This window comes from Arachis hypogaea, chromosome 13, assembly GCF_003086295.3.
Source record: "Arachis hypogaea cultivar Tifrunner chromosome 13, arahy.Tifrunner.gnm2.J5K5, whole genome shotgun sequence".
NCBI lineage: Eukaryota > Viridiplantae > Streptophyta > Magnoliopsida > Fabales > Fabaceae > Arachis > Arachis hypogaea.
In genome coordinates, this window is record NC_092048.1 from 59,753,004 (window position 1) to 59,778,512 (window position 25,509).

General features: G+C 37.7%; 3 non-coding genes across 3 annotated transcripts; 2 read left to right on the plus strand and 1 right to left on the minus strand.

Moving 5' to 3' along the window:
* The first annotated feature begins 646 nt into the window (after positions 1–646).
* Positions 647–754, plus strand: LOC112739217 (small nucleolar RNA R71). The gene has a single exon (XR_003170154.1). It is a non-coding gene; the product is annotated as a small nucleolar RNA R71 (small nucleolar RNA).
* A 16,501-nt stretch (positions 755–17,255) lies between these two features.
* Positions 17,256–17,363, minus strand: LOC112740058 (small nucleolar RNA R71). The gene has a single exon (XR_003170993.1). It is a non-coding gene; the product is annotated as a small nucleolar RNA R71 (small nucleolar RNA).
* Positions 17,364–24,394: 7,031 nt separating this feature from the next.
* On the plus strand, positions 24,395–24,502 carry LOC112739963 (small nucleolar RNA R71). The gene has a single exon (XR_003170896.1). It is a non-coding gene; the product is annotated as a small nucleolar RNA R71 (small nucleolar RNA).
* Positions 24,503–25,509: the final 1,007 nt, after the last annotated feature.

Sequence of the window (25,509 nt, forward strand, 5' to 3'; positions counted from 1 at the left end):
TAATGAAGGACCTTGTTTCAGTCATGAAACTATAAGTGGTCTTACTTAGATCAGAGATTATGGTTGCTAAGTCAGAGAGGCTCTGCTTAGAATTTTCTATCTGTTGCTAAGAAGATGATGGAGAAGGCTTGCTATTGATAAACTTGTTTCTCCCACCATTATTATTATTGAAGCCTTGATTAGGCTTCTACTAATCCTTCCATGAGAGATTGGGATGATTTCTCCATAAAGGATTGTAAGTGTTTCCATAGGATTCTCCCTTGTAATTCACTTCTTCCATTCCAGGATTCTCAGGATCATAAGCTTCTTCTTCAGAGGAAGTTTCTTTAGTATTGTTGGATGCAGCTTGCATTCCAGTCAGACTCTGAGAAATCATATTGACTTACTGAGTCAATATTTTATTCTGAGCCAATATGGCATTCAAAGTATCAATCTCAAGAACTCTTTTCTTCTGAGTCATCCCATTATTCACAGGATTTCGTTCAGAAGTGTACATGAACTGGTTATTTGCAACCATATCAATGAGTTCCTGGGCTTCTGCAGGCGTCTTCTTCAGATGAAGAGATCCACCAGCAGAGTGGTTCAATGACATCTTGGACAATTCAGACAGACCATCATAGAATATACATAGGATGCTCCATTGTGAAAGCATGTCAGAAGGACACCTTCTGATCAATTGCTTGTATCTTTCCCAAGCTTCATAGAGGGATTCACCTTCCTTCTGTCTGAAGGTTTGGACTTCCACTCTAAGCTTGCTCAACTTTTGAGGTGGAAAGAACTTGGCCAAGAAAGCATTGACCAACTTTTCCCAAGAGTTCAGGCTTTTTTTAGGTTGTGAGTCCAACCATGTCCTAGCTCTGTCTCTTACAGCTAAGGGGAAATCATAAGTCTGTAGACCTCAGGATTAACCCCATTGGTCTTAACAGTATCACGAATTTACAAGAATTCAGCTAAGAACTGATGAGGATCTTCCAATGGAAGTCCATAAAACTTGCAATTCTGCTGCATTAGAGAAACTAATTGAGGCTTAAGCTCAAAGTTGTTTGCTCCAATTGCAGGAATTGAGATGCTATTCTTCCATAGAAGTCAGAAGATGGTGCAGCAAAGTCACCAAGCATCTTCCTTGCATCTCCACCATTGTTATTGGGTTCAGCCATGTCTTCTTCTTTTTCAAAAATTTATGTAAGGTCCTCTCCAGAGTGTAGTGCTTTAGCTTCTCTTAGCTTCCTCTTCAGAGTCCTTTTAGGTTCAGAATTAACTTCAACAAGAATGTCTTTATCCTTGTTCTTGCTCATATGAAAAAGAAGAGAACATAAAAGAAGAGAAATCCTCTATGTCACAGTATAGAGATTCCTTTATGTGAGTAGGAGAATAGAAGAATGGCAATAGAGAGAAAATAAGAGGAATTCGAACACAGAGAGAGGGAGGGGGTTTGAATTTTAAGAAGAAGAGAAGTGTTAGTAATTAAATAAAATAAATAGAAAGAGATGAGAGAAAGAAAAAATTCAAATTTTAATTATAAGAAAAGAAAAATATTTTTATTTTTATTTTAATTATAAGTTAGAATTCGAAATTATTAAAAGAAATAAAATTAAATTAAAATTTAAAAAATTAGTTCATTAAAAGGAATTTTGAAAAAGAGGTTAGTGATTTTCGAAAATGATGAGAGAGAAAGGTAGTTAGGTGGTTTTGAAAAAGATAAGAAACAGTAAACTTTGAAAATCAAACAAAAAGTCAAGTAGTTAATTGAAAAAGATTTGAAAATAAGTTTTGAAAAGATAAGAAGTTAGAAAAAGATTTTGAAATCAAATTTTGAAAAAGATATGATTGAAATTTATTTTGAAAAAGAATGAAAAGGAAATTAAAAAGATTTGATTTTTAAAATTAAAGTTAATGACTTGACTAACAAGAAACTAAAAGATATGATTCTAGAATTTAAAGATTGAACATTTCTTAACAGAAAAGTAACAAGCTTGAAATTTTTGAATCAAAGCGTTAAATGCTAGCAAAGATTTCAAAAATATGAAGTAAAAATAAGGAAAAGATTTTGAAAATTTATTTTGAAGAATTTTCAAAAAACATGAAATAAAATTGAAAAAGATTTGAAAAGATAGAATTTTTAAATTGAAATTTTGACTTGACTAACAAGAAACAACTAAATTTAAAAATCTTTGATTAAGTCAACCCAAAATTTTGAAATTTATGAGTAAAATAAGGGAAAGATATTATTTTTTATTTTTGAATTTTTAATAATGAGAGAGAAAAACAACAAAATGACACATGACATAAAAATTTAAGATCAAAACTAATAATGCATGCAAGAACACTTTGAATGTCAAGATGAACACCAAGAACACTTTAAAGATCATAATGAACATCAAGAAAATATTTTTGAAAATTTTTAAGAAAAGAAAAACATGCAAGACACCAAACTTAAAAATTTTTAAACTTTAGGCACTAATGATTTGAAAATGCATATGAAAAACAACAAAAGACACAAAATAAGAAAATGCAAAGATCAAATAAGGAAAATCATCAAGAACAACTTGAAGATCATGAAGAACATAATGCATGAGTTTTCGAAAATTAACAATATGCAATTGACATCAAACTTAAAATTTGACATAAGACTTAAAAAAGAAACACAAATTTTGGTTTTTATGGTTTTATTACTTTTTTGTATATTTTTCGAAATTTATTTTGAAAAAGGAAATAAAAAAATTCAAAATTTTTAATAAGGATTCCAGGATTCATGTAATATTAGTCTAAAGCTCCAGTCCAAAAGAATTAGACATGGCCAATGGCCAGGCAAGCTTTAGCATATAATTATGAATGAGAATCCCAAGGCTGATGCAATGTTATTCTAAAGCTTCGGTCCAACAGAATTAGACATGGCCAAATGGCCAGCCAAGCTTTAGGATAACAAGTACATACAACAATCCAATGAATATGATAAGTTAAAGCGTCGGTCCAAAAGATTTAGACATGGCTTAATAGCCAACCAAGCTTTAACATACCATCATGAAGCTCGAAGATGGAATTCATTCTTAAAATTTTTGATGAATTTTTAGAAAACTAAATATATTTTTTTGAAGGATTTTTTGAAAATAAAAAAATAAAATGCTTAAACATAAAATAAAATTACCTAATCTAAGCAACAAGATGAACCGACAGTTCTCCAAACTCGATCAAACCTTGGCAACGGCGCCAAAAACTTGGTACACGAAATCATGATTCACACTTTTCACAACTCCGCACAACTAACCAGCAAGTGCACTGGGTCGTCCAAGTAATACCTTACGTGAGTAAGGGTCGATCCCACAGAGATTGTTGGCTTGAAGCAAGCTATGGTCATCCTGTAAATCTTAGTCAGGCGGATTCAAATGGTTATGAAATTTTGATAATTAAAAGATAAATAAAACATAAAATAAGATAAAGGTACTTATGTAATTCATTGGTAGGAATTTCATATAAGTGTTTGGAGATGCTTTGTTGCATCTGAACCTCTGCTTTCTTATTGTCTTCTTTCAATCATACGTGCTCCCTTCCATGGCAAGCTGTATGATCCTCTCGAATGAAAAATACCAGGTACGATCTCTGCACGGCTAATCAACTGTCGGATTTTTCGTCTCGGATCAAAAATACCAGGTACAGCTACCGCACGGCTAATCATATGCCGGTTCCCGCTAGCGTCGGAATAGGATCTCTCTATCCTTTTGCACACTGTCACTGCGCCCAACATTCACAAGTTTGAAGCTCGTCACAGTCATCCCTTTCCAGATCCTACTCAGAATACAACAGACAAGGTTTAGACTTTCCGGATCTCAGGAATGCTGCCAATGGTTCTAGCCTATACCACGATGGTTCTAATCACAAATTCGGATGCTCTGTTGTCAGGAGAGATAATGCGAATCGTGAATTAGAGACCCAAGAGAATATACTCTGGCTGTCGTCCAATGACTACGTTGAACATCATGTAGACCGCTTGTGGTTGTTAGGCACGCAGATCTTGGCTAAGCGAGTAACGAAGATAGTGGCTGATTGTCACGGTTCACCCCTTCATTCTGACTTAACTGAATTAAGTACAAGAGTATATCTTGGAGAAGAAGTAGGCGTGAATTCAAAGAAAAACAATAGTACTTGCATTAATTCATGAAGAACAGCTGATGTGTGAGCATCTTTCCTATTTTTTCCTACTGAATTTGCATGTAATTTATTGAGTTTAATTAAGAATTAACAATATTTTAGCCACTATGGATGCTATTTTGAGTTTTGTGCAATACTGTTTATTTTAGGTAGCATTCGGCTGTATTTGATGAAGTTTTTGCAGCACAAGAATCAAAGGAGATGGCAGCTAGGAGCGATGTGCACGCGTGCCTAACGCGTGCGCGTGAATTTGGAATGACTGACGCGTACGCCTGATTTGAAGATTTGCTCAGCGACGTGTGCGTGTGACCGACGCGTCCACGTGACTCGCAGAAAAGACCATCGATGCGTACGCGTGATTGTCGCGTATGCGTGACATGCGCCACGTGCAGGAAGCGCAGAAAAACACTGGGGCCAATTTCTGTGCTGTTTTAACTCAGTTTTCAGCCCAGAAAACACAGATTAGAAGCTACAGAATGGACGAAACAAGTGGTTCCCATCCATCCATTGAAGACTTGATTATTTAAATTAATTTGAATTTAAATTCAAATTTGAATCCTTGGAAAAGATATTATTTTAATTTTAAAAATTAGATTTTAAATTTATGAGGATTAATTATGAAAGGGAGAAACTTTCCTTCCTCGGAGGAGGTCCAGGGGAGGATCCCATTCCATCCCAATTTACAGTCCGTATTTTCTCTGAACCATGAGCAACTAAACCTCCATTGTTAAGGTTAGGAGCTCTGTCTATTGTATGGATTGATATTATTATTTTTCTATTTTAATTCATGTTTTGATTTATATTTCAATAATTCTTTTCGTTCTTCATTTTATGAATTTGGGTGGAACGGAAGTATGACCCATGTTCTAATTGAGTTCTCGTATAACTTGGAAAAGCTCTTTACTTGAACAATAGCTTGAAAACATATTATCCTGAATTTCTAATTGTTTGTATTTAACGGGATACGTGACATATAATCCCTTTATTTCTAGATAATTAGGATTCGTGTGGCATATTATCTAGAATTTGATCATCACCCTCTAATTGAAATTAATTGACCAAGGAATTGGCAGTTCATGAATTTTAGAGGAGACTAGGAAGGTCTAAGGAATTAGGGTCTAGTCACAAATAGTTTGCCATGAATTAAATCTTACATGATTAAAATTAGTTAATAAGAAAAGTCAATTCAGAAAATAGATAAGTCTGAAGCCTTAACTGTTTTTCCACATATATTTCACAACTCATTTGCTGCTTGTTTTCTGAAATTCTTGAATTTACTTTTCAATGCTTTTGAACTTCCAACACTATTTTCTGTTTGTCTAACTAACCTATCAAACGCTATTGTTGTTTAATCCATGAATCCTCATGGGATCGACCCTTACTCACGTAAGGTATTACTTGGTACGACCCGGTGCACTTGCCGGTAAGTTTGTGGGTTATAAATTCTGCATCAAGTTTTTGGCGCCATTGCCGGGGATTGACTGTGATTAACAACTATTAATTGTTTAATTGTTTAGATTAGGCGTTTTGATTTTAATTTTATTTAAATATTGTTCTATTATTTTTTGAAAAAAAATAATAAAAAAAAATAAAATAAAATTAACAATTTTCCTTCTTTTCTTTTTTTACGTTAACACTCCCCCTTCCCCCTGTTTCCTTTTTTTTAGTTTCTTTAACTTTAAATTTTATTTATTATTTTTTTCGTTACCCTATTTCTTCCTTTTACTTTATTTTATTGTTTAGTTTTAATATTTACATAAAAAAATTATAAAATAAAAATAAAATTATTTTAAACCATTATTTTTTTACTCTTAATTTCTGAAATTAAGTTTGGTATTTCCTAGTTAGTTTTATTTTGATTTTTCTTATTTTAATTTTTAGAATTCCGTTCTTTCTTCTTTGCTTTCTTGTTTACCATATGGTGTGTTTAATCCTTTTTGGTGTTTTGTGCTAAGGAAAAATAATGGAGAGAGATCATATGGGTTACTACTCACACCCGAGTAGTGATTCATATCATTATGAATGGGGAGACCTCCCAAATTTTGGTTGGCAAAGTCAAAACCAGAGAAACTTCAGTACTCCATGTTCCAACTATCAAGAGCCACCACCTCCCTATTCATATCAAGAACCACCATCTCCATATACATACCAAGAACCATCATTTTTCTACCCATATCAAGAGCCACCATCTATCTATTCTTACCAAGAGCCATCCTCTTTTTATTCTTATCAAGAACCATCACCTCCTCCTTATTCACCTCAAATACCATCAGATATTAAGCTTCTCATGAAAGAATTCTTACAGGATATAAAGACAAGTGTCAAAAATATAGAGAAGCATGTGCAGTCGATTATCAAGTCACAGGAAGAGGAGCAAGAAAATTTCTTCCCAAGAGATATAATGCAAGATCCTATAGAAGAAAGTGAGGAAATCAATCAAAGGAGTTCATACTCCAGTGAATTAGAGAACTTTTCATCCTTACACATGGAAGAAGAGAAAGATGTATAATCTCCCATGCCCTTGGTAAGCAATAAAGAAGATATTGAATTAGAAGAAAGCTACCAAGAAGAAGAGGTTGAAATTGAGGAAGCTTGCAAAGAGGTGATAGAATTCAAAGAAGAACACAGGAGAGTGGAGCTTGTAAGACCTTTCCCAAAGCCATCACCATCCAATACAACATTCAAGTGGGTAAAATTCCTATCCTTAACCTTTACGTTCCCACTTGAATATGGGCTACTGGAGACAGATGGTCAACTTAGAGCTCTTTGTGGCATTAAGAGTGAGAGGAAGATGGTTAGTGGTAAGAGTTGTCAAGCAAGGTTCAATATGGTTGCATGCTCCAAATTGAAGTGCAAGGATTGGTGTAGAGCTCAATTGAATGGGTCTAGAAGGTTGTTTGGATGTCTCTGTGAGAATTCAGATTGCTTGCCACCCGGTGGGAACAATGGTGATCCACAAGAAGACGGGTGTAAAAGCAAGGTTTGGGACCCTGGAATTCATTCTCACAATCAACATTCTTGGGGCCTCACTTGCTTCAACTTGCTCAAAGGCGTTATGCGCCTAGTTTGGGATCCCGGTAGCCATTGGAATTACAAACATTGGTGGAGATTCCTGGATCAGTATAAGCACAAGCCACCATAACAAGAAGCTCACAACATGTCCAACTTAAGGACTTTAACTAAAAGTGCTTGGTGGGAGACAACCCACCGTGGTATGATCGTTCCTTTTCATTCTTAGTTATTTTTCGTAGTAGTAGTTTTCTTACTTAGTTGATTTTTCTTGAGTTTTCACTATTTTTCTGATCATGCAGCTATCTTAGAACAGGAACCGAACTCCTCAAAAAAAAAGAGCACACGACGCGCAAGCGTCACTGACACGTACGCGTCAGATGGGTGTGCGTGAAAAAAAAATAAAGTGAACAGAGAGTTATGCGGGAGTGGCGCAGGAAGTGTGCCTGGTGCACAAATTAGCTCACGCGTACGCGTCCATGACGCATGCGCGTCATTTGCGATTTTGGCACTCCACGCGTACGCGTCAAGCACGCGCACGCGTGGATGAGTGAAATCGGCGTAAAAGGTGTTTGGCCAGAGAGTTATGCTGGTGTGTGGCTGGAACTATGCTGGGCGCACAAGCCCCACCACGCGGACGCGTCCCTAACGCGTTCGCTTTGTTTTCCCATCCTGGCCGTCCACGCGTACGCGTCCCTGACGCGTTCGCGTCACTTGAAATTTATGCGGTCCACGCGTACGCGTGCCTTACACGTACGCGTCGCATGCGACGCCCAATTACACCACTTCAGCGCCTGATTTCAAATCATCCACCCCCCAATCCTAATTCCCTCTTGTTCTTTTATCCTTTTCTTTTTCTTTCTTCATAATATTTGTCTCTTTTTATTTTCAGTTCTTCTTTGCTTGAGGACAAGCAAACCTTTAAGTTTGGTGTTGACGCTTTGCTTAAGGATTTTCTGTCTATTCCGATGGCACCAAAAGGGAGGCGAATCATCTTCACTGAGGAGCACGACCTGAAGAATAAAATGACCGCTCAGATAACTAAGGTGGTTGAGTTCCTTTCATTTTTATTTCCTCCCGCTTTTATTATGTATGTTCTGATTTTCTGCTATTTTGCTTTATTTGCTGCATGATCCTTTAGTAGTAGATTCATAAGTTCTAGTTTAATTTTTCTGTTAAGTGCTTTAATTCTGAAAGATGTCTCATGTATTGCCCACTAAGCTTGAAATCAAAAAGAAAGAAGAACAGATGTAGTGCATGAGAATTTAAATTTAATTTTTAGAGTAGTCTCACTTACTTAGATGTGGTGGTATTTTCTATGATTCTGAATGAATGCTTGAACAGTGCATATTTTTGATAGTGAAGTTTATGAATGTTAAAATTGTTGGCTCTTGAAAGAATGATGAAAAAGAGAAATGTTATTGATAATCCAAAAAATCATAAAATTGATTCTTGAAGCAAGAAAAAGCAGTGAAAAACACAAAGCTTGTGAAAAAAAAGAAAAAAATAAAATAAAATAAAATAAAAAAAGTAAGCAGAAAAAGCCAATAACCCTTTAAACGAAAAGGCAAAGGGTAAAAAGGATCTAAGACTTTGAGCAGTAATGGATAGGAGGGTCCAAAGGAATAAAATCCTGGCCTAAGCGGCTAAATCAAGCTGTCCCTAACCATGTGCTTGTGGCGTGAAGGTGTCAAGTGAAAAGCTTGAGACTGAGCGGTTAAAGTCGTGGTCCAAAGCAAAAAGAGTGTGCTTAAGAACTCTGGGCACCTCTAACTGGGGACTCTAGCAAAGATGACTCACAATCTGAAAAGGTTCACCCAATTATGTGTCTGTGATATTTATGTATCCGGTCGTAATACTGGAAAACAAAATGCTTAGGGTCACAGCCAAGACTCATAAAGTAACTGTGTTCAAGAATCAACATACTGAACTAGGAGAATCAATAACACTATCTGAATTCTGAGTTCCTATGGATGCCAATCATTCTGAACTTAAAAGGATAAAGTGAGATGCCAAAACTGTTCAGGATTGTAGTTGTAAACCCCATTATAAGAAGAAGACATGGGCTTAATTGAATTCTCATTCTCATGCAAATTCACATCCTAAGCTTATATTAGTTTTGGTTGCTTGAGGACAAGCAACAATTCAAGTTTGGTGTTGTGATGCGTGAGCATCTTTCCTATTTTTTCCTAGTGAATTTGCATGTAATTTGTTGAGTTTAATTAAGAATTAACTATATTTTAGCCACTATGGATGCTATTTTGAGTTTTGTGCAATACTATTTATTTTAGGTAGCATTCGGCTGGATTTGATGGAGTTTTTGCAGCACAAGAATCAAAGGAGATGGCAGCAAGGAGCGACGCGCACGCGTGCCTGACGCGTCCACGTGAATTTGGAGCTTTCCATGGCGACGCGTGACTGACGCGTACGCGTTATTTGAAGATTTGCTCAGCGACGCGTGCGCGTGACTGACGCGTCCACGGGACTCGTAGAAAAGACTATCGACGCGTACGCGTGACATGCGCCACGTGCAGGAAACGTAGAAAAATGCTGGGGCCAATTTTTAGGCTGTTTTAACTCAGTTTTCAGCCCAGAAAACACAAATTAGAAGCTGCAGAATGGACGAAACAAGTGGTTCCCATCCATCCATTGAAGACTTGATTATTTAAATTAATTCGAATTTAGATTCAAATTTGAATTCTAGGAAAAGATATTATTTTAATTTTAAAAATTAGATTTTAAATTTATGAGGATTAGTTATAAAAGGGGGAAACATTCCTTCCTTGGAGGAGGTCCAGGGGAGGATCCCATTCCATCCCAATTTACAGTCCGTATTTTCTCTGAACCATGAGCAACTAAACCTCCATTGTTAAGGTTAGGAGCTTTGTCTATTGTATGGATTGATATTATTATTTTTCTATTTTAATTCATGTTTTGATTTATATTTCAATAATTGTTTTCGTTCTTCATTTTATGAATTTGGGTGGAACGGAAGTATGACCCATGTTCTAATTGAGTTCTCGTATAACTTGGAAAAGCTCTTTACTTGAACAATAGCTTGAAAACATATTATCCTGAATTTCTAATTGTTTGTATTTAACAGGATACGTGACATATAATCCCTTTATTTTTAGATAATTAGGATTCGTGTGGCTTATAAACTAGAATTTGATCATCACCCTCTAATTGGAATTAATTGACCAAGGAATTGGCAGTTGATGAATTTTAGAGGAGACTAGGAAGGTCTAAGGAATTAGGGTCTAGTCACAAATAGTTTACCATGAATTAAATCTTACATTATTAAAATTAGTTAATAAGAAAAGTCAATTTAGAAAATAAAAAACTCTGAAGCCTTAACTGTTTTTCCACAAATATTTCACAACTCATTTGCTGCTTGTTTTCTGAAATTCTTGAATTTACTTTTCAATGATTTTGAACTTCCAACACTATTTTCTGTTTGTCTAACTAATCCTATCAAACGTTATTATTGTTTAATCCATGAATCCTCGTGGGATCGACCCTTACTCATATAAGGTATTACTTGGTACGACCCGGTGCACTTGCCGGTAAGTTTGTGGGTTATAAATTTCGCACCAGCAGAGCTCCACACCTTAATCTATGGGGTGTAGAAACTCCACCGTAGAAAATACATAAGTGAAAAGAGGTCGAGGCATAGCCGAATGGCCAGCCTCCCAAAGAGGTTCCAAGATGTAAAAAGTTACATATATGATCCAAAGATTTAAAATAAATCTCTAAAAGTAGTTTTTATACTAAACTAGTTACTAGGGTTTACAGAAAATGAGTAACTAAGTGCAGATAGTGCAGAAATCCACTTTCGGGGCCCACTTGGTGTGTGCTTGGGCTGAGCATTGAAGGTTTCACGTGCATAGCCTGTTCATGGAGTTAAACACCAGCTTGGGTGCCAGTTTGGGCGTTTAACTCTAGTTTTGGTGCCAGTTCTGGCATTTTACGCCAGAAAGTTTTAGGCTAGCTTTGAAAGCCAGTTTGGGCCATCAAATCTCGGGCAAAGTATTTACTATTATATATTGATGGAAAGCCCAAGATGTCTACTTTTCAACGCAATTGAGAGCGTGCTAATTGAGCTTCTGTAGCTTTAGAAAATCCACTTCGAGTGCTGGAGGGTCAGAATCCAACAACATCTGCAGTCCTTTTTCAGCCTCTGAATAAGAGTTTTACTTAGGTCCCTCAATTTTAGCCAGAAAATACCTGAAATTACAAAACAACACACAAACTCATAGTAAAGCCCAAAAATGTGATTTTTGAATAAAAACTAATAAAAATATAATAAAAAGTAACTAAAACATACTAAAAACTATGTAAAAACAATACCAAAAAGGGTATAAATTATCTGCTCATCATGGGTTACGCGTACGCGTGGTTTGCCACTTCTTCATCAAGCATGCGTACGCGTGAAGGACGCGTACGCTGGCTGCAAAATTTTCCAGCTTCTTTTGTGCGCACGTTGCAGTTGACGTTGGATCACCAACGTTCCCTCCAACGTTGCTTCTTCCATTTTTCCTTACAGTATTGGTTAATTGCCAAAGTTTATTCAAACTTTGCCATCAACGTTGGCTCCCCAACTCTGCTTTTCTCTGCTTCTCTGCTTCTATTTAGCCTGTCATCAAACAAACAAGTTTATCAAAATAATATACAGGATAATCTTTACTCTACTAAGTGTGCTAATAATGCTCAAAATCATAATTTCACTTAGTTGTGATCTAATTCATCTTATTTACCATGTATCTTAACAAAAATTCACCTGTGCTTGAGATTTTCTTAATGCAGAGATTTTTCATGCTTTTGCTCCTTTATCAATAAAATTGGTATGAAAACTAAATCAAAATCTAGTGATAAAGCATAGAAAAACAGGCAATGATGCCCTGGCATCACAACACCAAACTTAAATCTTGCTTGTCCCAAGCAAGGAGAGAACCATGCAATAAGGTCTGACAAACCAAGGTGAGAGGAGTAGCAGTGTAATATTCATGGTTAGCTAGTTTTTTTATACATGCAGCAATTACAAAAGAAATCAGATGATTGATGCTTCCCACTTTGAAACAAGCTTTTCATTCTTTTCTTAGCTTCTTGGGTGCTTTGCACCATTTTTTGAAAGCTACGACTCTAAATGCTTTGTTTTCAAGTATTACCACTTGATACATAAGCACCACAAGCATTTAATTAGAGGAATCTTTTTAGCTCGTGTTATTTCTTCTCTTTTTGGATTCTCTAATCATTGAAGCTAAGAGCCTTGAGCTTTGAGGGTGTGCTTTTGCACTTGAGCCTAACCTTGACTCTAAGTATTTTGTTTTCAAGATTTTTTCTTGATACATAAACACCACAAGTACTTAACAAATAAATTTCCATTGGTACTCAGAGCCTTTAGCTTTCTCATTCCCCCTCCCCCCCCCCTTTTCTTGCCTTAATTGCAATTGCTTATTCAAGGTTTTCATGATTTCATAAGAATGTCATAAAATGTCCTCAATGAAAACTTCAATCAAATAAATTCTAATGTAATTATGCAACAAAACAATCATGCTAGCTTCCCAATACTTATATGGTCATGCTAACTTCCTCTTTAATGACCTTGTTTGTTTATGATCATGAAATTAAATTGCTATGGACTCACAAAATTCAAGATGGCAGTCATGATGTCATGCAGCATGTTACAATTCACAATTCAAACTATGCTTATTCACAAGGAGCAATCACACATACATACAAAGAAAGTAGAAGACAATCATGCAATTGAAAATACTGGAAATAAATAAGAGGAAAAAGGAACTTTACCACCTTGTAGTTCATCTTCATTGTTGTTGTCCTTCACCACCTATTCTTCCCATTTCTACACCATTTTAAGATGATTGGTTATCCTCCAGCAATAATTAAAACAGTGGTGATGAGGTTCATGATAGGTCATGAATGTCTTAAACACTGAAATATGAGTAATGTATGTGGTTAAGCAAGCAAAAATTAAAGGTAACACTATAGGCCTAAGAAGCAAAGGCACTATGATTAAACAAACAAGTGATTTTGCTTGATACATTGCACAAAAAATATAAGTGGCACACTAAACTTAGTGTGAAACTTTCTCTTAGAATTGATGCAAGTATCCAAAAAGATTGAAACGGATTGTTGCGGGGCAAAACCAAACTTAGAATGTAACCATATATGCCAATTTTATTTGAAAGAAATCTAAATAAAAGAAACTGTTCTATGTGTTAATAACACATCCACCAAGAGCTAGAGGTGTCACAAACAGGGGCTTCTTGGTGAGGCATTAACACAAACAGTCAAAGAGCATAAAAAAATAAAAGACGAAAGCAAGTAAATGAACAGAAAGAAAATGTCTAATCTAGGTAACCAACTAACCGGTAATTTGTTAATCACGATTAATCCCCGGCAACGGCGCCATAAACTTGATACACGGAAAACAAGACTTCTCCGCAATGACTAACCGGCAAGTGCACTGGGTCGTATCAAGTAGTATAACTCACTAAAGAGTGAAGTCGATCCCACGAGGATTAACGGATTAAGTAATCAATAGTTAATTGGTTAGACTAGTTAGACGATTCAGTTTGGAGTGATAAGCAGCAGAAAAATAAATTGCATAAAAGTAAATGAAAACAGTAAAGTGCAGAAAAGTAAATTGACATAAATGTAAAGTGCAGGAAGTAAATGACAGAAAGTAAAAGAGGAAAAATAAAATGAACATTGGGATCAAGAGATATTGCAATTCTCCGAATTAAGTTCATCCTCATCTCTTCCTCAATCAATGCATTCATTGATCTTCTTGGCAACCTTAAGTGATTGGATCCCAATGTCTTGGCTCACTAATCTCTCTAAGCATGAACAATTTCCCAATGTCTTGGTTTAATTGTTCATGGGAAGAGGTGAAGTTTGGTCACTGATTATACCACACACATTCATAGATCAAAGTATTGGTAGGATTACATGTCACTATATCCATCCAACCCCCAACCTAATCCAGTGTGAGAAAGCATTTCTAGCATGATTTCCTCATTCCTTTGACAAGGCTCCGAGGAAATCCAAGTATGAACAATTTCTCCGTCAAGACAATTGTTCAATTGAATTAGGATCGAAAGCTTTCTAGTAAGACCAAGAGAAAAGACAGAGAAAGCATGATGAAAATTACAATTGATCCATTAAATGACAATAGAGCTCTCTAACCCAATGAAAAGAGTTAGTTTAATTCATTTCTCTAATTTTAACAGAAAAGAAAGTAAGTGCAGAATAAAAAAGAAGATGAAGAAATAAACTGAATTAAAACTTCAAATTCAAAAAGGAAATTACAAACTAAAACTAAACTAACAGAAAAGAAAAGAAAAGAAAAGAAATAAAAGTGCGTGAAGGGTGTGTGTCAGGGGATGTGAATGCATGATCCTAGACTCCCCTCCGATCCAGAATTATTTCTCCAATCCAGCTACTTCCTATATATAGGCTTACAAAAATGAAAGAGAAAATTACAATTGAATTAAAATTCCTAATCTAGATCCTTCTTGTGCCTTGAGTTACAATTGATGGGCTAAGCTTGCTTGCATGGTCCAGGGGTGCATTGGGGCCTTTAGTAATGTTGCAATGTTAAAAATTGCCCTCAAACTCTGTCATCCACATTTGCGTCAATGTTGGCATGCAAACGTCTGCTCCAACATTTTTCAATCCACGCGTACGCGTGCCCCACGCGTACGCGTGCATGCTATTTTTTTGCCAATCGATGTGTACACGTGACCCACGCGTACGCGTCATATCAAATTTTTGCCCAGGGTTGTCATCGCGGATGTTGGACCCAGCGTTTGCTCCCCAACGTTACCTCCAACATTGGCCTTTTCACGCGTGTGCGCAGGTGACGCGCACGCGTGGTTTGCCACTTCTTCATCAAGCACGCGTATGCGTGAAGGACGCGTACACGTGGCTGCAAATTTTTCCAGGCTTCTTTTGTGCGCACGTTGGGGTTGACGTTGGATCACCAACGTTCCCTCCAACGTTGCTTCTTCCATTTTTCCTTACAGCGTTAGTTCATTGCCAAAGTTTATTCAAACTTTTCCATCAATGTTGGCTCCCTAACTCTGCTTTTCTCTGCTTCTCTGCTTCTATTTAGCCTGTCATCAAACAAACAAGTGTATCCAAGTAACATACAGGATAATCATTACTCCACTAAGTGTGCTAATAATGCTCAAAATCATAACTTCACTTAGTTGTGATCTAATTCATCTTATTTACCCTGTATCTTAACAAAAATCACCTGTGCTTGAGATTTTCTTAATGCAGAGATTTTTCATGATTTTTCTCCTTTATCAATAAAATTGGTATGAAAACTAAATCAAAATCTAGTGAAAAAGCATAGAAAAATAGGCAATGATTGATAAACCACTATTTTATAATTTATCTTGTGCTGATTTGAGTGGCTTTTATCAAGTCTTTACACACTTATTCATACTATTTGCATGGTTTTACAATTCATTCCTAGTTTTGTACTATGATTGAAAACTTGCTTCCTACGCCTTTAATTTGTGTATTTTAATTCTCATTTATACCATTCGATGTCGTGATCTGTGTGTTCAGTATTTTCAGGCTTTACAGGGCAGGAATGGCTTAGAGGATGGAAAGGAAGCTTGCAAAAATAGAAGGAACACAAGAAACTAAAGAAATAACCAGTGAGCATCGACGCATACGCATGGCTCACGCGTGCACGCGATCTAGAGATTTTCACAGTGACACGTTCGCGTACTTGACGCGTACGTGTGAAAACGAGTTTTGCACAGCGACGTGTGCGCGTACCTGATGCGTAGTACCCTAACTTGATTGGGAGTTGATTGAGAGAAGAACCTTGAGTTGGAATACTCAAGTATTAATCCTAATTGGAAGTTGATGGCTGACAACTCTAGTCTCTAACTCTAATCTTTCCTTAGGAGAGGATTGGGACCTGTGATAGAGTTGGTTAGTTAGTTACTTAACTTTCCCTTATTAAATAAGGGATGACCAAGTAGAACAACAACTTTTTATTATTACACTCAGGAAAATCCAACAATGATAGAAATTTCAATTAATCTTCTCCCGGTCAAGACTTTTACTTGAATTATATAAATTCTCTCGTCAATTTCCATTCCTTAATTTTACAATTATTTATTTTATTGTTTCTCAAACTCAAAATTTCTAGGAAAACCTCTGACCAATAAGTTGCACTCTTTTGTCAACTTGTTGGGAGACGGCCTGTGATTCATACTCCTAGAATTTTATTCTTAAATCTGTGATAACTCTTCTAAATTGATAAGTGGACTTTTGCTGGTTAAGAACTGTACTTGCAACATATTTCTTATATTAATTTCTTCATCGGCCAATTTCCGCCACATCAATTTTTGGCGCCGTTGCTGAGGAGTTACAACTGTGTGCTAATTTATTGGTTGGAATTTATTTATTTGCACTTTTTTTATTTTATTTTATTACCATGAGCTGTATGTTTCTTTCGTTGAATGACGCATTCACTGCCTGATCCGAGTTTAGCCGCGTTTGATCCTGAAATTGAAAGAACTCTTTCACGTATTAGGCGAGCTCGGCATCGGTTAGCCTCTGAGGGTGGTGAGGTGGTTATTGCCAATTCACCAGTCTTATCTGAGAGCAAATCTGAACTGCCATTTGAGGAAGAAACAAGCTCCTCTAATACTGATTAAGTTGATTTACGTGCAGGTAATATGGCGGAGGCCAGGAGGATTACTCTCTAGGAAGCAGGAGCTCCAGACTTCACCCTGCAACCGTATCATGCGCGTCACCCAAATCTGGTTGCAGATTTTGAACTGAAGACTGCGCTAATCAACTTAATACCTAAGTTTCATGGCTTACCTACTCAGGAGCCTATAAAGCACCCCAGGGATTTTTAGACTGCCTGTTCTACTGTTAGGTGTCATGGTGCAGATGAAACTTATATTCTGCTAACCATCTTCCCATTTTCTCTTGAAGGAAAGGTGAGAGAGTGGTACTACACTTAGCCTGAAGCGGTTGTTACCAACTGGGATACGCTCAGGAGTGAATTCTTGGAAAAATACTTTCCAGCTGAAGTTACAGATAGACTGGGAAAGGAGATCTCTTGTATTATCCAAGGTGAATCAAAAACCCTTTATGAGTATTGGGAGCGCTTCAAGAATCTTCTGAACGCATGCCCCCACCACATGATTGACAAGTTGGTGTTGATCAGCTACTTCACACAAGGCATGAAGCCTCGGGATAAGACTACATTGGATGGTGCAGGTAATAGTTCTCTGAAAAAGTACAAAACAGCAGATGAAGCGTGGCAACTAATCAGCGACCTAGTTGAGTCCACTAGGAATCACAAACACAGGAACAGCCACCCCTAGGCTGTTGCAGAGGTTTCTTCTGGCAGTGAGACTACTGCTCTCACACAAAGTCTGTGTGATATGACCAACCTATTGAAGCAGATACATTTAAGTCAACAACAGTCTCAACCTCCCTCACCACAACATAGTCAACAACTGGTTCCTTAGAGAGTGTGCGGGATATGTGCATGTTATAGTCATTATACTGATGAGTGTCTGCAGCTCCAATAAGAGGACAACACCTTGGTAGCTACTCAAAATTTCTATGACCGCCCAAACCAAGGTTACTATCAACAAGGCGGCAACTATAACCAAGGTGGGAACGATAACCAGGGTTGGCAAGACAACTCCAACCAGGGATGGAGGGATAACTCCAACCAAAGCTGGAGGGACAACTATAACAGAGGAGGCAGAGACAACCAGGGAAATTAGAGGTGGAATAATAATAACAATCAGCAAAACCGGTACCAGCAGAACCAGAACCAGCCTTACAGAGCACCTCACCTAAGGTAGTCCCAAGCACCTCAGAACAACCAACAGCAGGCCCCTCAGATTACTTATCCCTCTTCGTCTTCTAATGACGAATTGCTTCAGTTTATTGAGCAAAGACAAAAGGCCATGGAGAACACACTTAGCTCCACTTTAAACGGCTTGACCTCTGCTGTACAAGCTCTTACCTCACAAATTGGATCAATGAACTCTTCCAACAACTAGCCTTCAAGCTCCAGTGAAATTTCTTCTCAACCCTTACCCAACACCAAGGGTGGCATCAATGCCATCACTTTGAGGTCCGGAACCACACTGCAAGAGAGGAATTAGGAGGAGACAAACCCAATGGAACACGCCCCAGATGAGGATATGGTTGAAGTGGAGGATGTTGAAGAGGAAAATGAAGTACATGACATGGTTGAAGAAAGAGCAACTCAACTAGGGAGTGGTGCACCAAAAGAAGTTATAGCTACCAGAGACGCCATCCCTATCCCATTTCCACACCTTGCAAGGAAGTCCAGAAAGCATATGGAACTCGACCTAAAAATGGTAGAAATCTTCAAAAAGTTTGAGGTAACTGTTCCCCTTTTTGATGTTATTCAGCAAGTACCTAAATATGCAAAGTTTCTGAAAGATTTATGCATGCATAAGGATAAGATTAATGAATTAGAAAATATTCCTTTAGGTAGTTCTATATCACACTTTTCATAACTCCGCACAACTAACCAGCAAGTGCATTGGGTCGTCCAAGTAATACCTTACGTGAGTAAGGGTCGATCCCACGGAGATTGTCGGCTTGAAGCAAGCTATGGTTATCCTGTAAATCTTAGTCAGGCAGATTCAAATGGTTATGAGGTTTTAATAATGAAAAGATAAATAAAACATAAAATAAGATAAAGATACTTATGTAATTCATTGGTGGGAATTTCAGATAAGCGTTTGGAGATGCTTTGTTGCTTCTGAACCTCTACTTTCCTATTGTCTTCCTCCAATCATGCGTGCTCCCTTCCATGGCAAGCTGTATGATCCTCTCGGATGAAAAATACCAGGTACGATCTCTGCACGGCTAATCAGCTGTCGAATTACTCGTCTCAGATGAAAAATACCAGGTACAGCTACCGCACGGCTAATCATCTGTCGGTTCTTACTAGCATCGGAATAGGATCTCTCTATCCTTTTGCAGACTGTCATTGTGCCCAACATTCGTGAGTTTGAAGCTCGTCACAGTCATCCCTTCCCAGATCCTACTCAGAATACCACAGATAAGGTTTAGACTTTCCGGATCTCAGGAATGCTGCCAGTTGATTCTAGCCTATACCACGAAGGTTCTAATCTCCCAGACTCGGTCCGTAGATCAGAGACCCAAGAGAATATACTCCGGCTATCATCCAATGACTACCTTGAACATCATTTAGACTGCTTGTGGTTGTTAGGCATGCGGATCTTGGCCAAGTGAGTAATGAAGATAGTGGGTGATTGTCACGGGTCACCCCTTCATTCTGACTTAACTGAATTAAGTACGAGAGTATATCTTGGAGAAGAAGTAAGCGTGAATTGAAAGAGAATCAATAGTATTTGCATTAATTCATGAAGAACAGCAGAGCTTTGCACCTTAATCTATGAGGTGTAGAAACTCCACCCTAGAAAATACATAAGAGAAAAACGTCTAGGCATGGCCGAATGGCCAGCCTCCCAAAGAGGTTCCAAGTGTAAAAGTATCTAGGTCTACGAATACAATAGTAAAAAGTGCTATTTATACTAAACTAGTTACTAGGGATTATAGAAAATAAGTAACTAAGTGTAGATAGTGCAGAAATCCACTTCCGGGGCCCACTTGATGTGTGCTTGGGCTGAGCATTGAGCTTTACACGTGCATAGGCCATTTCTAGAGTTAAACGCCAGCTTGGATGCCAGTTTGGGCATTTAACTCCAGTTCTGGTGCCAGTTCTGGCGTTTTATGCCAAAAAAGGGTCTCTAGTGGGCGTTTGAACGCCAGTTTGGGCCATCAAATCTCGGGTGGTCTCTAGTAGCTTTTTGCTTCTGAACAGTTTTGGCATCTCACTTTATCCTTTGAAGTTGAGAATGATTGACATCCATAAGAACTCAAAATTCAGATAGTGTTATTGATTCTCCTAGTTCAGTATGTTGATTCTTGAACACAGCTACTTTATGAGTCTTGGCTGTGACCCTAAGCATTTTGTTTTTCAGTATTACCACCGGATACATAAATGCCACAGACACATAATTGGGCGAACTTTTTGAGATTGTGACTCAGCTTTGCTAGAATCCCCAGTTACAGGTGCCCAAAGCTCTTAAGCACACTTTTTTTGCTTTGGACCACGACTTTAACCGCTCAGTCTCAAGTTTTTCAGCTTGGTTTAGCCGCTTAGGCCAGGATTTTATTCCTTAGGCCCTCCTATCCATTAATGCTCAAAGCCTTGGATCTTTTTTACCCTTGCCTTTTGGTTTAAAGGATTATTGGCTTTTTCTCCTTGCTTTTTCTTTTTCTTTATTTTTTTCGCCATTTTTTTCGTAAGCTTTGTGTTTTTCACTGCTTTTTCTTGCTTCAAGAATCAATTTTATGATTTTTCAGATTATCAATAACATTTCTCCTTTTTCATTATTCTTTCAAGAGCCAACAATTTTAACATTCATAAACTTCACTATCAAAAATATGAATTGTTCAAGCATTCATTCAGAAAACAAAAAGTATTGCCACCACATCAAGATAATTAAACTAATTTCAAGATAGAATTCGAAATTCATGTACTTCTTTTTCTTTTTCAGAAAATATTTTTTTATTTAAGAAAGGTGAAAGATTCATGGAATCATTCATAGCTTTAAAACATAGACACTAAACACTAATAATCATGTAATAAAGACAGAAACATAGACAAAACATATAAAGCATAGAAACCAAAAAACAGAAAAATAAGAACAAAAAAATTAAAGAACGGGTCCACCTTAGTGATGGCAGCTTGTTCTTCCTATTGAAGATCCTATGGAGTGCTTGAGCTCCTCTATGTCTCTTCCTTGCCTTTGTTGCTCTTCCCTCATGGCTCTTTTTGGTCCTCTCTGATTTCATTGAGGATAATAGAGTGCTCTTGGTGCTCCATCCTTAGTTGCTCCATGTTAGAACTCAAATCTCCTAAAGAGGTGTTGAGTTGCTCCCAATAGTTGTGTGAAGGGAAATGCATCCCTTGAGGCATCTCAGGGATTTCTTGATGAGGAATTTCCTCATGCTCTTATTGAATTTCCTTATCCACACAAATGTCCATGAGGACTTGGTCCAACCTTTGATCAAAGTTGACTCTTCTAGTGAAAGGATGAGGATCTCCTCTCATTATTGGCATGTTGAATGCCAACCTTACAGTTTCCGGACTGAAATCCAAGTATTTCCCCCAAACCATTGTGAGCCAATTCTTTGGGTTCGGGTTCACACTTTGATCATGGTTCTTAGTGATCCATGCATTAGCATAGAACTCTTGAACTATTCAGATTCTGACTTTTTGGATGGGGTTGGTGAGAGTTTCCCAACCTCTTCTTCGAACCTCACGTCGGATCTCCGAATATTCACTCTTTTTGAGCATGAAGGGGACCTCGAGGATCACCTTTTTCTTGGCCACAACTTCATAGAAGTGGTCTTGATGGACTTTTGAGATGAATCTCTCCATCTCCTATGACTCGGAGGTGGAAGCAATTGCCTTCCCTTTCCTCTTTATAGAGGTTTCTCCGGCCTTAGGTGCCATTAATGGTTATGGAAAAACAAAAATCAGAGTTTTTTCCCACACCAAACTTAAAAGGTTTGCTCATCCTCGAGCAAAAGAAGAAAGAAAGGAGGAGGAGAAGAAGAAATGGAGGAGATGGAGGGGTATATTGGATTCGGCCAAGAGGGTTTAAGTGTTTATGATGTGTGAAATTGAAGGTGGTAAGGAGGGGTATTTATAGGGTAGGAGAGAAAGGGAAGTCGTGTATGAGGGGGTAGGGTTTGGGAGGGAAATGTTTTTGAATTTGAATGGTTAGATAGGTGGGGTTTTATGATGGGTGTTTTGGGGAGTAGTGGATGGATGTGAGTGGTGAAGAGATTGTGGGGAAGAGGGTAGGATTGGATAGGTGAATGGTGTTTGGGGAAGAGGTGTTGATGTGATTGGTCAAAGGTATTTGGGGAAGAGTGTTATGGAGAGGTGTGAAGAGGAGAGAAAGAGAGGTGGGGTAGGTAGGGATCCTGTAGGGTCCACAGATCCTGAGGTGTCAAGGAATTCTGCTCCCTGCACCTTTCTGGCATTTAAACGCCCTCCGTGTGCCATTTCTGGCATTTCACGCCATCTCTGCTACCTTTTCTGGCATTAAACGCCAGGCTGATGCCCTTTTCTGGCGTTTAACGCCAACCAAACACCCTTTTCTGGCGTTAAACGCTAGTCTGTCTGCCAATTCTGGCGTTTAACGCCCAGAATGCTGCCAGACTGGGCGTTAAACGCCCATTCTGCTATCCTTACTGGCGTTTAAACGCCAGTAAGCCTGTCCTCCAGGGTGTGCTGTTTTTTATGCTATTTTTGATGCTGTTTTTTATTCTGCTTTAATTCTACAGCTGTTTTTGTGACTTCACATGATCATCTACCTAAAGAAAAATATAACATGGGAATGGAAAACAATTGTTTAAAAAAATAAAAATAAATATAATTAAATAACATTGGGTTGCCTCCCAATGAGCGCTTCTTTAATGTCAATAGCTTGACAGTGAGCTCTTAGAGAGCTTCACAGAGACTTAAAGCTTAATGGTGGCCTCGCAACACCAAACTTAGAAGTTGAGTGTGGGGGCTCTGTTTGACTCTGTATTGAGAGAAGCTTTTCATGCTTCCTCTCCATGGTTACAGAAGAAGATCCTTGATCCTTAAACACAAGGTAGTCCTCATTCAATTGAAGGACTAACTCTCCTCTGTCCACATCAATCACAGCCCTTGCTGTGGCTAGGAAGGGTCTTCCAAGGATAATGGATTCATCCTCTTCCTTCCTAGTGTCTAGGATTATGAAATCAGCAGGGATGCACAGGCCTTCAACCTTCACTAAGACATCGTCTACAAGTCCATAAGCCTATTTCCTTGATTTGTCTGCCATCTCTAGTATGATTCGTGCAGCTTGTACCTCAAAGATCTCTAGTTTCTCCATTACAGAGAGTGGCATGAGGTTTATTCCTGACCCCAGGTCACACAGAGCCTTCTCAAAGGTCATGATGCCTTTGGTACAGGTATTAAGAACTTTTCGGGATCCAGTTTCTTCTGAGGTAATTTCAATTGAACCAAAGCATTCAGTTCATTGATGAGCAATGGAGGTTCATCCTTCCAAGTCTCATTACCAAATAACTTGGCATTCAGCTTCATGATTGCTCCTAGATACTGAGCAACTTGCTCTTCAACAATATCTTCATCCTCTTCAGAGGAAGAATAATCATCAGAGCTCATGAATGGCAATAGTAAGTTCAGTGGAATCTCTATTGTCTCTGTATGAGCCTCAGATTCCTTTGGTTCCTCATTGGGATACTCCTTAGTGGTCAGTGGACGTCCATTGAGGTCTTCCTCACTGGAAATCACTGCCTCTTCCTCCTCTATAGGTTCGGCCATTTTGGGTATATTGATGACCTTGCACTCTCTCTTTGGATTCTCTTCTGTATTGCTTGGTAGAGAACTAGGAGGAATTTCAGTAATTCTTTTACTCAGCTGACCCACTTGTGCCTCCAAATTTTTTATGGAGGACCTTGTTTCAGTTATAAAACTGAGTGGTCTTAGATAGATCAGAGACCATGGTTGCTAAGTCAGAGAGGCTCTGCTTAGAATTCTCTGTCTGTTGCTGAGAAGATGATGGAAAAGGCTTACTATTGCCAAACCTATTTCTCCCACTATTATTATTATTGAAGTCTTGTTGAGGCTTCTGTTGATCCTTCTAGGAGAAATTTGGATGATTTCTCCATAAAGGATTATAGGTGTTTCCATAGGATTCTCCCATGTAATTCACCTCTTCTATTCCAGGATTCTCAGGGTCATAAGCTTCTCCTTTAGAGGAGGCTTCTTTAGAACTTCCGGATGCAGCTTACATTCCAGTCAGATTCTGAGAAATCATATTGACTTGCTGAGTCAATATTTTATTCTGAGCCAATATGGCATTCAGAGTATCAATCTCAAGACTCATTTCTTCTGAGTCATACCATTATTCATAGAATTTCTTTTAGAAGTGTATATGAACTGGTTATTTGCAACTATTTCAATGAGTTCCTGGACTTATGTAGGCGTTTTCTTCAGATGAAGAGATCCACCAGCAGAGTGGTCTAATGACATCTTGGACAATTCAGACAGACCATCATAGAAGATACATAAGATGCTCCATTCTGAAAGCATGTCAAAAGGACACCTTCTGATCAATTACTTGTATCTTTCCCAAGCTTCATAGAGGGATTCACCTTCCTTCTGTCTGAAGGTTTAGACTTCCACTCTAAGCTTGCTCATCTTTTGAGGTGGAAAGAATTTGGCCAAGAAAGCATTGACCAACTTTTCCAAAGAGTTCAAGCTTTTTTTAGGTTGTGAGTCCAACCATACCCTAGCTCTGTCTCTTATAGCAAAGGGGAAAAGCACAAGTCTGTAGACCTCGGGATCAACCCCATTGGTCTTAATAGTGTCACAAATTTGCAAGAATTCAGCTAAGAACTGATGAGGATCTTCCAATGGAAGTCCATGAAACTTGCAATTCTGCTGCATTAGAGAAACTAATTGAGGCTTAAGTTCAAAGTTGTTTGCTCCAATTGCAGGAATTGAGATGCTTCTTCCATAGAAGTCAGAAGTTGGTGTAGTAAAGTCACCAAGCATCTTCCTTGTATCTCCGCCATTGTTGTTGTTTTCGGCTGCCATGTCTTCTTCTTTTTTGAAAATTTCTGTAAGGTCCTCTCCAGAGTGTTGTGCTTTAGCTTCTCTTAGTTTTCTCTTCAGAGTCCTTTAAGGTTCAGGATCAGCTTCAACAAGAATGTCCTTATCCTTGTTCCTGCTCATATGAAAAAGAAGAGAATAAAGAGAGAATGGGAATCCTCTATGTCACAGTATAGAGATTCCTTTATGTGAGTAGGAAAATAGAAGAATGAGGTAGAGAGAGAATAAGAAGAATTCAAACACAGAGAGACAGAGAGGGTTTGAATTATGAGTAGAAGAGAAGTGTTAGTAAATAAATAAATAAATAGAGAGAGAGAGAGGGAATTCGAATATTAAAAAGAGGGAGAAGAAAAATATTTTTATTTTTATTTAATTAATTAAGTTAGAATTCAAAATTTAAGAAAAGAAATAAAATAAAATTAGAATTTAAAATAATTAGTTAATTAAAAAGAATTTTGAAAAAGTGGTTAGTAATTTTCGAAAATTAGAAGTAGAAAAGTAGTTAGGTGGTTTTGAAAAAGATAAGAAATAGTAAACTTTTTAAAATTAAAACAAACAAGTCAAGTGGTTAATTGAAAAAGATTTGA